We start from the raw sequence: 11,664 nt of genomic DNA, 5'->3' as shown, positions 1-11,664 counted from the left end.
GCGGCCGGCGCGTCACGTGACACGGCCGGCCGCGTCATGTGACGCGGTGGGCGTGTCACATGACGCGACGGCGGTGGGCGGGGAAGCGTCTTCACGCGATCTTCCGCTGGTAAGTATGGGGTCTCTGGGGGGCGCCGTGACGGGCTTCACTGCGGAATATTACGCGGCGGAGCCCGTCACGCTCGTGGGAAGGAGGCCTATATGTGTTCATTTCCTGCTTTGTGAAAAGGGCAATTTTTTTAATGAGTCTTTTATTATTATATGTCACCACCGTTCCCCCAGCTCACCTGTCATTGGGCACCATCATTGTCTATACACTGCCCCGCATGCTGTGTTCACCGCTACCCTTCTTGGGTTCCTACTAGAGATGAGCGAGTGTACTCGCTAAGGCAAATTACTCGAGCGAGTATTGCCATTTTCAAGTACATGCCCGCTCATGCCAAAAGATTCGGAGAGCAGTGGCGGAGAGCGGGGGGGAGATCTCTCTCACCCCCGCAACTCACCGCTCATTGTCATTGGTATGTGACAATGTGTATCCACATCCATCTGTCTGACATGTTATCATATATGATAAAGATTGCTTTGCTGTATTTCAGAATTAAATGTATAAATTACTGTATTAAAAATATTAAATATACTGTAAATCATAAATTGGTCATTGGCAGCTGCTACAGTGTATTGTTTTGGCGGTGTTTGTTGCAGTGTGGTCCTGCACCTCTTATTAGAATAAGAACTCACTTTAAGGGGTTTTCTTGGACTCCAAAAATGTTATGGCCAGAGAATGTTTTAAAAAATATAGAAATAAGGCATTGTCACCTCCTTAAGTGGCCCAGGTCCAGTACAAGAACACAGACCAGGCTGATAGCAGTCACTTGCCTTTCCCATGCACGTGACCATTCTGCCAATCACAAGCACCAGCGATTGACAAGTGACCACTGAAGCCTGTGATTGGCTGAGCAGTCATGTGCACAATGAGCTTCTTCTGTGTTTGGAACAGTAGTAAATGGGCCAATTAAAGAGGTGAGTACTTCTTATTTCAGGCTAAAGAATTTTTTTTCTGCATCCTGGAAAAACCTAATTAAAGTATGTTGGATTAATCACTTAATTTATGTGATAGTGAAAGGGCATCACGGTAGCATTATCAATCAGGTATGCCAAATTGTATATATGATGCATCGAAGAAGAATACAGCGTGAAACAAACAAATGGCGTTTCAAGATTCGCTTCCTCCTCTGAAGCGTTATTGAGTAAAAGGTATATATATAAAAACACATTGTAGCATGAGGTGGTCAAGAGCACAGACCGCCAGCTGTCATCCAATCATCGTATGGCAGATGGGTTAGGTTCCGCAAACTCAGCAATAATCATCAAATTATTCTAACGCCTCCTGTCCACGGGCGTAGTAATATCCCGCGGCAGATCTCCACCGCGGGAGCCGCCGCTGGGGAGCAGGGAAGAGCTGACAGCTCTCCGCGCTGAGCCTATCTGACAGATAGGCTCACCGCGGAGAATCGTGGCAAATGATTTAAATCCCGGGAGTGGAGATTTGCTAAGATTCACTGCGTTCCCCGTGGCTGGATTATTACCGCGGGAAACACTGTGAAAAATCGCCCATGGGCAGGAGGCCTAAAAGTTACAATTGACGTGACAGTTACATTATCTCAAGTTTACATGAAAACACATACTTTTGCTAAAGCCTCCCCCACTAAACTGATAACTTCTGTTTTTGACTGTTTTTAGGAGTCAGTTATGAACGGTATTAACCCTGGAATAAAATAATGAGTAAAACACTATTACAGGTGACTCTTACAAGTAGTAGGAACCAGCTTATGGCATTGTACTAAGCATTTTTGATCAATGGGGTCTAAGATTTTCTGATAGCTTCAACTGATCTCATTGATTTGCAAGTAACACCAGATATTTGTGCAGCATATAACATAGGTACAGCGCAACTAGCAGTGGGTCAGATATAAGACCTAATGAACCCCGTAAATTGCATAACTTGGTGAATTGCTGAATGAATATGTAAAATATAGAGATGAGCGAACGTACTCGTCCGAGCTTGATATTCGTGCGAATATTAGGGTGTTCGGGATGCTCGTTACTCATAACGAGTACCACGCGGTGTTCCGGTTACTTTCAGTTTCCTCTCTGAGACGTTAGCGCGCTTTTCTGGCCAAATGAAAGACAGGGAAGGCATTACAACTTCCCCCTGTGACGTTCAAGCCCTATACCACCCCCCTGCTGTGAGTGGCTGGGGAGATCAGGTGTCACCCGAGTATAAAAATCGGCCCCTCCCGCGGCTCGCCACACATGCCTTGTGACTTAGCTGAGGGAAAGTGCTGCTGCTGGTGCTGCTGTAGGGAGAGCGTTAGGAGTCAGTGTAGGCTTCAAGAACCCCAACGGCCCTTCTCAGGGCCACATCTACTAGTGTGCAGTACTGTGTTAGCACAGTATTTTTTTTTTTTTTAGTCCAAAATTGGATCTGCAGAGCATTGCGCCCTGCAATAGGGACAGAAGTGGGGGTTAGGCAGGGAGAGTGTTAGGAGTTAGTGTAGGCTTCAAGAACCCCAACGGTCCTTTCTAGGGCCACTTCTATCCGTGTGCAGTACTGTCCAGGCTGCTGTTAGCAGTGTTGCATTTTTTTTTTTTTTCTCAAAACCGGCTGTGCAGAGCATTGCACCCGGCATTAATACTACAGGGATAGAATTGTGTAGGCAGGGCCAGAAGACATTTATTATTCATTGAATACACGCAGTGGGGTCTTCCCTTTGCTAAAAAGGAAAAAAATTATATTTGGCCTGCCTGTGTCAGTCCTAAGGTCTCCGTGTACGTGTGTGCTGCGTATACAACGTACAAAAATCAGACGCAACCAGCTACGCTTTACTGCAGCCTAGCGCCATTGTCTTTCCTGACTGGCAAATACCTGCTCTGCTAGAGTTAATAACTCTGCTACACTATACTTGTGTGACACTTTTTGAGGGCCACACCACAGATATTAAACTTCTTGTTCATTGAATATACGCAGTGGGGTCTTCCCTAAGCTAAAAAGGAAAAAAATTATATTTGGCCTGCCTGTGTCAGTCCTAAGGTCTCCGTGTACGTGTGTGCTGCGTGGACAACGTACAAAAATCAGACGCAACCAGCTACGGTTGAGTGCAGCCTTGCGCCAATTTCTTTCCTGCCTGGGAAATCAAATCACTGGTAATACAGCATGCTGAGGGGTAGGGGTAGGCCTAGAGGATGTGGACGCGGCCGAGGACGCGGAGGGCCAAGTGAGGGTGTGGGCACAGGCCGAGCCAGTGCGGTGGCCAGGGGTAGAGGCAGGGCCAGACCGAATAATCCACCAACTGTTTCCCAAAGCGCCCCCTCGCGCCATGCCACCCTGCAGAGGTCAAGGTGCTCTACGGTGTGGCAGTTTTTCACAGAGACGCCTGACGACCGACGAACAGTGGTGTGCAACTTTTGTCACGCCAAGATCAGCTGGGGAGGCACCACCAACAGCATGCGCAGGCATATGATGGCCAAGCACCCCACAAGGTGGGACGATGCCCGTTCACCGCCTCCGGTTTGCACCACTGCCTCTCCCCCTGTGCCCCAACCTGCCACTGAGATCCAACCCCCCTCTGAGGACACAGGCACTACCGTCTCCTGGCCTGCACCCACACCCTCACCTCCGCTGTCCTCGGCCCCATCCAGCAATGTCTCTCAGCGCAGCGTCCAGACGTCGCTAGTGCCACAGTTTGAGCGCAAGCGCAACTACGACGCCACGCACCCGCACGCTCAAGCGTTAAACGTGCACATTGCAAAATTGATCAGCCTAGAGATGCTGCCGTATAGGCTTGTGGAAACGGAGGCTTTCAAAAGCATGATGGCGGCGGCTGCCCCGCGCTACTCGGTTCCCAGTCGCCACTACTTTTCCCGATGTGCCGTCCCAGCCCTGCACGACCACGTCTCCCGCAACATTGTACGCGCCCTCACCAATGCGGTTACTGCCAAGGTCCACTTAACAACGGACACGTGGACAAGCACAGGCGGGCAGGGCCACTATATCTCCCTGACGGCACATTGGGTGAATTTAGTGGAGGCTGGGACAGAGTCAGAGCCTGGGACCGCTCACGTCCTACCCACCCCCAGAATTGCGGGCCACAGCTCGGTGGTGGTATCTGCGGCGGTGTATGCTTCCTCCACTAAAGCACCTTCCTCCTCCTCCTCCAACGCAACCTCTGTCTCGCAATCAAGATGTGTCAGCAGCACGTCGCCAGCAGTCGGTGTCACGCGGCGTGGCAGCACAGCTGTGGGCAAGCGTCAGCAGGCCGTGCTGAAACTACTCAGCTTAGGAGAGAAGAGGCACACGGCCCACGAACTGCTGCAGGGTCTGACAGAGCAGACCGACCACTGGCTTGCGCCGCTGAGCCTCCAACCGGGCATGGTCGTGTGTGACAACGGCCGTAACCTGGTGGCGGCTCTGCAGCTCGGCAGCCTCACGCATGTGCCATGCCTGGCCCATGTCTTTAATTTGGTGGTTCAGCGCTTTCTGAAAAGCTACCCCCACTTGTCATACCTGCTCGGAAAGGTGCGCCAGCTCTGCGCACATTTCCGCAAATCCCACACGCACGCTGCCACCCTGCGGACACTGCAACATAGGTTTAATCTGCCAGTGCACCGACTGCTGTGCGACGTGCCCACACAGTGGAACTCTACGCTCCACATGTTGGCCAGACTCTATGAGCAGCGTAGAGCTATAGTGGAATACTAACTCCAACTTGCGCGGCGCAGTGGGAGTCAGCCTCCTCAATTATTTACAGAAGAGTGGCCCTGGTTGGCAGCCATCTGCCAGGTCCTTGGAAAATTTGAAGAGTCTACCCTTGTGGTGAGCAGCGATGCTGCAATCATTAGCATCACCATTCCTCTGCTATGCATCTTGAGAAGTTCCCTGCAAAGCATAAAGGCAGACGCTTTGCGCTCGGAAACAGAGCCGGGGGAAGACAGTATGTCGCTGGATAGTCAGAGCACCCTCCTGTCTATATCTCAGCGCGTTGAGGAGGAGGAGCATGAGGAGGATGAGGAGGAGGGGGAAGAGACAGCTTGGCCCACTGGTGAGGGTACATATGCTGCTGGGCTGTCATCCTTTCAGCGTGTATGGCCTGAGGAGGAGGAAGAGGAGGAGGAGGAGGATCCTGAAAGTGATCTTCCTAGTGAAGACAGCCATGTGTTGCGTACAGGTACCCTGGCACACATGGCTGACTTCATGTTAGGATGCCTTTCTCGTGACCCTCGCGTTACACGCATTCTGGCCACTACGGATTACTGGGTGTACACACTGCTCGACCCACGGTATAAGGAGAACCTTCCCACTCTCATTCCCGAAGAGGAAAGGGGTTCGAGAGTGTTGCTATACCACAGGGCGCTGGTGGACAAACTGATGGTAAACTTCCCATCCGACAGCGCTAGTGGCAGAAGGCGCAGTTCCGAGGGCAAGGTAGCAGGGGAGGCGCAGAGATCAGGCAGCATGTACAGCGCAGGCAGGGGAACATTCTCCAAGGCCTTTGCCAGCTTTATGGCTCCCCAGCAACACTGTGTCACCGCTCCCCAGTCAAGGCTGAGTCAGCGGGAGCACTGTAAAAGGATAGTGAGGGAGTACGTAGCCGATCGCACGACCGTCCTCCGTGACGCCTCTGCCCCCTACAACTACTGGGTGTCGAAGCTGGACACGTGGCCTGAACTCGCGCTGTATGCCCTGGAGGTGCTTGCTTGTCCTGCGGCTAGCGTCTTGTCAGAGAGTGTGTTTAGTGTGGCTGGAGGAATCATCACGGATAAGCGTACCCGCCTGTCAACCGACAGTGCCGACAGGCTAACACTCATCAAGATGAACAAAGGCTGGATTTCCCCAGACTTCTCTTCTCCACCAGCGGACAGCAGCGATACGTAAGCAATACGTAGGCTGCACCCGCGGATGGAAGCTACGTTCTCTCTCACCATCCAAAACGGGGACATTTCTGCTTCATCAATCTGTGTCTAATATTCCTCCTCCTCCTCCTGCTCCTCCTCCTGAAACCTCACGTAATCACGCTGAACGGGCAATTTTTCTTAGGGCCACAAGGCTCACTCATAATTTTTCTAAACAATTTTTATATGTTTCAATGCTCTTAAAAGCGTTGAAACTTTAACTTGAACCAATTTTTCGTTAAACTGGGCTGCCTCCAGGCCTAGTTACCACTTAAGCCACATTAACCAAAGCGATTAATGGGTTTCACCTGCCCTCTTGGCTGGCCATGGCCAATTTTTGGGATGTACATTAGTACTGTTGATACAGCAATTTTTGTGGGCCCTCGCCTACAGTGCAATCAAATGAATTTTTAGCCCACCTGCATTACAGCTGACGTTACATCCGCTGTGTTGGGCAATGCAATGGGATATTTTTGTGTATCGCCGGTGGGTTCCAGGGAGCCACCCATGCTGTAGGTGCACACGGAGTTTAACCTACATCTGTCCACTTGTAAAGAACCCCAGTCTGACTGGGGCATGCAGTGTGGGCCGAAGCCCACCTGCATTAAGCACGACATTACTACCTCAGCTGTGTTGGGCAATGCAATGGGATATTTTTTGTACCGCCGGTGGGTTCCAGGGAGCCACCCATGCTGTAGGTGCACACGGAGTTTAACCTACATCTGTCCACTTGTAAAGAACCCCAGTCTGACTGGGGCATGCAGTGTGGGCCGAAGCCCACCTGTATTAAGCACGACATTACTACCTCAGCTGTGTTGGGCAATGCAATGGGATATTTCTATGTACCGCCGGTGGCTTCCTGGCACCCACCCATGCTGTGGGTCCACAGGGAATTATAAATGCATCTGTTTCCACTTGTAAAGAACCCCAGTCTGACTGGGGCATGCAGTGTGGGCCGAAGCCCACCTGCATTAAGCACGACATTACTACCTGAGCTCTGTTGGGCAATGCAATGGGATATTTTTATGTACCGCCGGTGGGTTCCAGGGAGCCACCTATGCTGTGGGTCCACAGGGACTTCACAATAGGGAGTTGTACCTGCCTGTGTCTATGAATTAAAAACCGCGGTCTGACTGGGGCATGCAGACACCTTGACAGAATGAATAGTGTGTGGCACATAGGTTCCCCATTACTATGCCCAGCTGTGCAGCTCCTGATGGCGGTGGCACAGGATTCTATTTCTCATTGCTTCTGTACAGCATTGTGGGCTATCGCCCCGCCCCTTTTAAAGAGGGTCGCTGCCTAGCCGTGCCAACCCTCTGCAGTGTGTGCCTGCGGTTCCTCGTCATGGCAGACGCACTTCTAAATAGACATGAGGGTGGTGTGGCATGAGGGCAGCTGAAGGCTGCGCAGGGACACTTTGGTGTGCGCTGTGGGGGGGAGGGGGGGGGGGGTTGGGCAGCATGTAACCCAGGAGAAGTGGCAGTGGAGTGTCATGCAGGCAGTGATTGTGCTTTGTTGGAGGTAGTGTGGTGCTTAGCTATGGTATGCCATGCTAGTGAGGGCTTTTCAGAAGTAAAAGTTTTTGGGAGGGGGGGCCCCACTCTTGCCGGTATTGTGGCTTAATAGTGGGACCTGTGAACTTGAGATGCAGCCCAACATGTAGCCCCTCGCCTGCCCTATCCGTTGCTGTGTCGTTCCCATCACTTTCTTGAATTGCCCAGATTTTCACACAAGGAAACCTTAGCGAGCATCGTCGAAATACAAAAATGCTCGGGTCGCCCATTGACTTCAATGGGGTTCGTTACTCGAAACGAACCCTCGAGCATCGCGAAAAGTTCGTCCCGAATAACGAGCACCCGAGCATTTTGGTGCTCGCTCATCTCTAGTAAAATACTATACAATTTAGAAACCTCGTTTTTGGAATCAATTTAAAGGTAACCTATCATCAGGAGATCGGCTCTCAATCTGTCACCATGGAGCTCACAATCACGTTTAAGACACCCCATGCATACTGCATGTTTGTGTAAAACAGAAGAATGCTCTTGAACTCGAAACCTTGTTTTTATTCTTTTTGCACCTGATATGCTAATAACCTGGTTTCAAGTCATGGGGGTGAGCGCTGGAGCCGCGTGCCACTGTGTCTTTCCATAATGCTTGCCCCCTAGGCTGGATGCCTGCGTCTCCCTGCCGCTGATGTCAGCATAACTCACAGTGATCCAGCGCTTGCTCTGTTCTGCCATCTGCCCCATCCTAAATGCACATGCACATTGGGTCAAGCTGTCTACACCTCGACTTTACTGGTGCATTGAACATACATCGGAGACCGTTTTGTCAGTTAAACATGAGTGTAAGCGCTATGATGCCAGTTTAAGAAACCCATCCTGATGGCAGGTTCCCTTTAAATCTTGGTTAACTCCACCACTGTATTATTAGGATAGGTAATAACCAAATACTAAAGGGAAGGGTAACATTTCTCAACACTACAGGAGCTAAAAAACCTGCTCTACATATGAGGCGCTGCCAAAGACAAGATCATTCTTGAAAGTTGTGTTCTTTGAAATTTTCTGGTAATTCGGCTGTGTCAGACGTCAGCTACACCTGTATAAAAGCGCTTGGAGTTGCCAGCTGTGGGAGGGTAGCTATCATGTAAGACAAATGATGATTTAGTAGATACAGAGGTTGATTAGCCAGTTTTCACCACTGAATACATATTCTCCCATACGTATATATACACAATCTATCCAGAATGATATACCTGAACGTCTCCTCACACTATGGTCAATGCTACAGGTAGGTAAGCAGGATGGTAAATAGCAGAACTATGGTTTTCCATGGAAACAGTTCTCAAGCAATCCAGTGCCATGAATGCTGTAATGATAATACCACATTCTTACTTAGACCAGTGTTTCCCAAACTCCCATCCTCATGTCCCACCCCAACGGCTCATGATTTCAAGATATCTTGTAGAGAGAACACCTATGGCAATGTCGGAGGCATCGATAATCACATCACCTGTGCAATAGTGAGGAAATTCCGAAAACCCGACCTTGCGGGGAGTCAGGAGGACTGGATTTTGGGAAACACTTATTTAAGGTACCTTCAAATGGGACAACTGTCAGACGCATGCGCTATCATACAGGAGCAATAGTCGTTCGGTAAATGGAGGTGGAGTGTGCTGGGGATCTCTTCCGGCCGCCCGCCTCCATTCACTGTGAACGCGCAGTCATTCAAAGATACGTATGTGCGCAATGGGCGTTGCATATTTGTGCATGCAAGTGTGAGTTTTATTGTACTTTTTGTGTACGCATTTGCATGTGCAAAAAAACACGCAAACATGCTATTATTCACTGAAATGAGCAATTAAGTTAATTAGTTCAATATATACTATTCGCGTGCACAAACCTGCAATAAAATAGAGCGTGCTGTGTATCATTTTGCGCAAACGAAATGCGAGCGCAAAATACGATCACGTGAACGAACCCATTGCAATCACTAGATTCTACTCATTGCACATGCAAATACGTCTGTGTGACACAAACCTTAGGGCTTATTCACAGGACCGTATATCGGCCGCCTTTTTATGGCTGGCCAATATATGCTACCATCTGAACTGTCTATCCCCTTCCCTCCCCCTCGCCGGCTCCCTGCCTCTCTCCTCCCACCCCCCGGCTGTTTGCAATGGGAGGGGGCAGGGCTGGCGCTAAGGTCCACCTCCTCCCATTGCTGGCTGTGGACGAGGGGCAGGGAGGGCGGGAGCTTAGCTCCGTCTCCATTCCACCCCCTTTCATTGCAAACAGCTGGAGGGGAGGAGAGAGGCAGAAAGCCAGCGAGGGGGAGGGAAGAGGATAGACAGCTCAGATGGTAGCGTATATCGCCCAGCCGTGAAAATGAGAAAAAACTCTCAGGGATTCACCGCTCACGGTGCCACGGGGCCAGTTTTAGACTAAGTGTGGCTCAGAGTAGAACTAAAAGTGGGGCCCCGAACCTGGGGCTGAGGTTAGTGTCCTATCTGGCATCCGCTGCATTGTGTAATGCTGTCCAGCTTCAGGACATTGTGTGCACTGCAGCCACTATGTCTTCTTGCTATACAATATCCATCAGGACAAAGTCCAGAACTTTCTGCTATATCACTGGGTCTCTTAAAGCAGAGGTCCCCAACTCCAGTCCTCAGGGACCACCAACAGGTCATGTTTTCAGGATATCCTATAGTAAGAACACCTGAGGCAATGTCTGAGGCACCGACAATAATTACATCACCTGTGCAATACTAAGGAAATCCTGAAAACATGACCTGTTGGCGGTCCTTGAGGACTGGAGTTGGGGAACCCTGTCTTAAAGGGGTTTTTTGGGACGATAAAAAAAATCCATATGGGCAGGGAATGGTGTAAAATGAAAGATGCTTTCCATCATGATAGGTCATCAATAGTTGATTGGCTTGGGTCTCTTGGTCGGGATCTCAACCGATCAGCTGGGCAGGCGCATGCTGTCAGTGCAGCGAATACACAGAGATCGGCGCAGAGACTTTGCGCCGACCTCTATGTAATGGCCGGCGCTTGTCACTGCAGGCACGGCTCTCACTGAAATCAATGAGAGCCGTGCCTGCAGTGACAAGTGCCAGCCGCTACATAGGAGATCGGCACGGAGACTTTCTGCTCCAAATACACAAAAGTCGGAGCAGAAGCCTCCGCGCCGACCTCCGTATAGTGGCCAACGCTTGTAACTGCAGTCACAGCAACCATTGATTTTCAATGAGAGCCGTGCCTAAAGTTACAAGCGCCAGCCACTACAAAGAGGTCGGCGAAGGCTTCTGCTACAATCTCTGTGTATTTGCGGAGCTGACAGCATGCGCCCGCTCAGCTGATCGGTCGGCATCTTGAGCGACGGACCCCGGCCGCTCAACTATTGATGACTAATTCTGAGGATAGGTCATCAATAGTATTTTTCATGGAAAACCCCTTTAAAGAAAAACAAGCAATATTTACCTCTTAAATGTCCTCCAGCACAGCTGTCCCAGTCCCCACTACTCCGGTCCCAAAAGCTGCTGCAAATGTCAAGTACTGTTCACACAACCACAGCAGTCAATCACAGACTTCAGCAATCACATGCCTTCCATTTCACTATTACCGCTGAAGCCAGTGACTGGTTGCAGCAGCCATGTGAACACTGATTCTTTTTTTAAATTTCACACTATTACATGGCGATATTTTTTTTTAGGAAATCCTGTTAAGTGACCCATTGATGCAGCACTAGTGCCCAGGGGTATTGCTATAGGTTTCAAAGATCAAGTCTACAAGCCCTTACACATATATTTTGCTTTATCCACCCCCCAAAAATAAATTGGAGGCAAGGGAACTTTTAAAACACAGAAGACTGGCTCAGCTCTAGTACAATGCAGTTACCATATAATAGTCAGGTACAAGTATTACACAGTGATAGTCATTACAATGCCAGTGATCACAGGTGATATCTCTAACTGGTGCTGTTCACTTCCCCCTACATGTCTCTAACTGGACTCAGACCACTATGATGACTTCTTCCACCCACAAATTGTTTCTGCACACTCTTTATATCCTGACACTAACTCCAATGCCACTATCATTGCCTCATACAGTAATACTGCCCCATAAGGTAATAATACCAATATAGTGCCCTCAGGTAATAATAATCCCTCTTTTTTTGCCCTAATCGAATGAAAATTCCTTTTTCTTTGCC

General features: G+C 49.8%; 1 protein-coding gene across 2 annotated transcripts in view; it reads right to left on the bottom strand.

Moving 5' to 3' along the window:
- AR (androgen receptor) overlaps positions 1-11,664 on the bottom strand; it is a 257,798-nt gene that overhangs the window by 146,088 nt on the left and 100,046 nt on the right. The gene's annotated exons all lie outside the window — the stretch shown is intronic.

This window comes from Eleutherodactylus coqui, chromosome 10, assembly GCF_035609145.1.
Source record: "Eleutherodactylus coqui strain aEleCoq1 chromosome 10, aEleCoq1.hap1, whole genome shotgun sequence".
Taxonomy (NCBI): Eukaryota; Metazoa; Chordata; class Amphibia; order Anura; family Eleutherodactylidae; genus Eleutherodactylus; species Eleutherodactylus coqui.
This window is presented reverse-complemented; position numbering and strand designations above follow the sequence as displayed.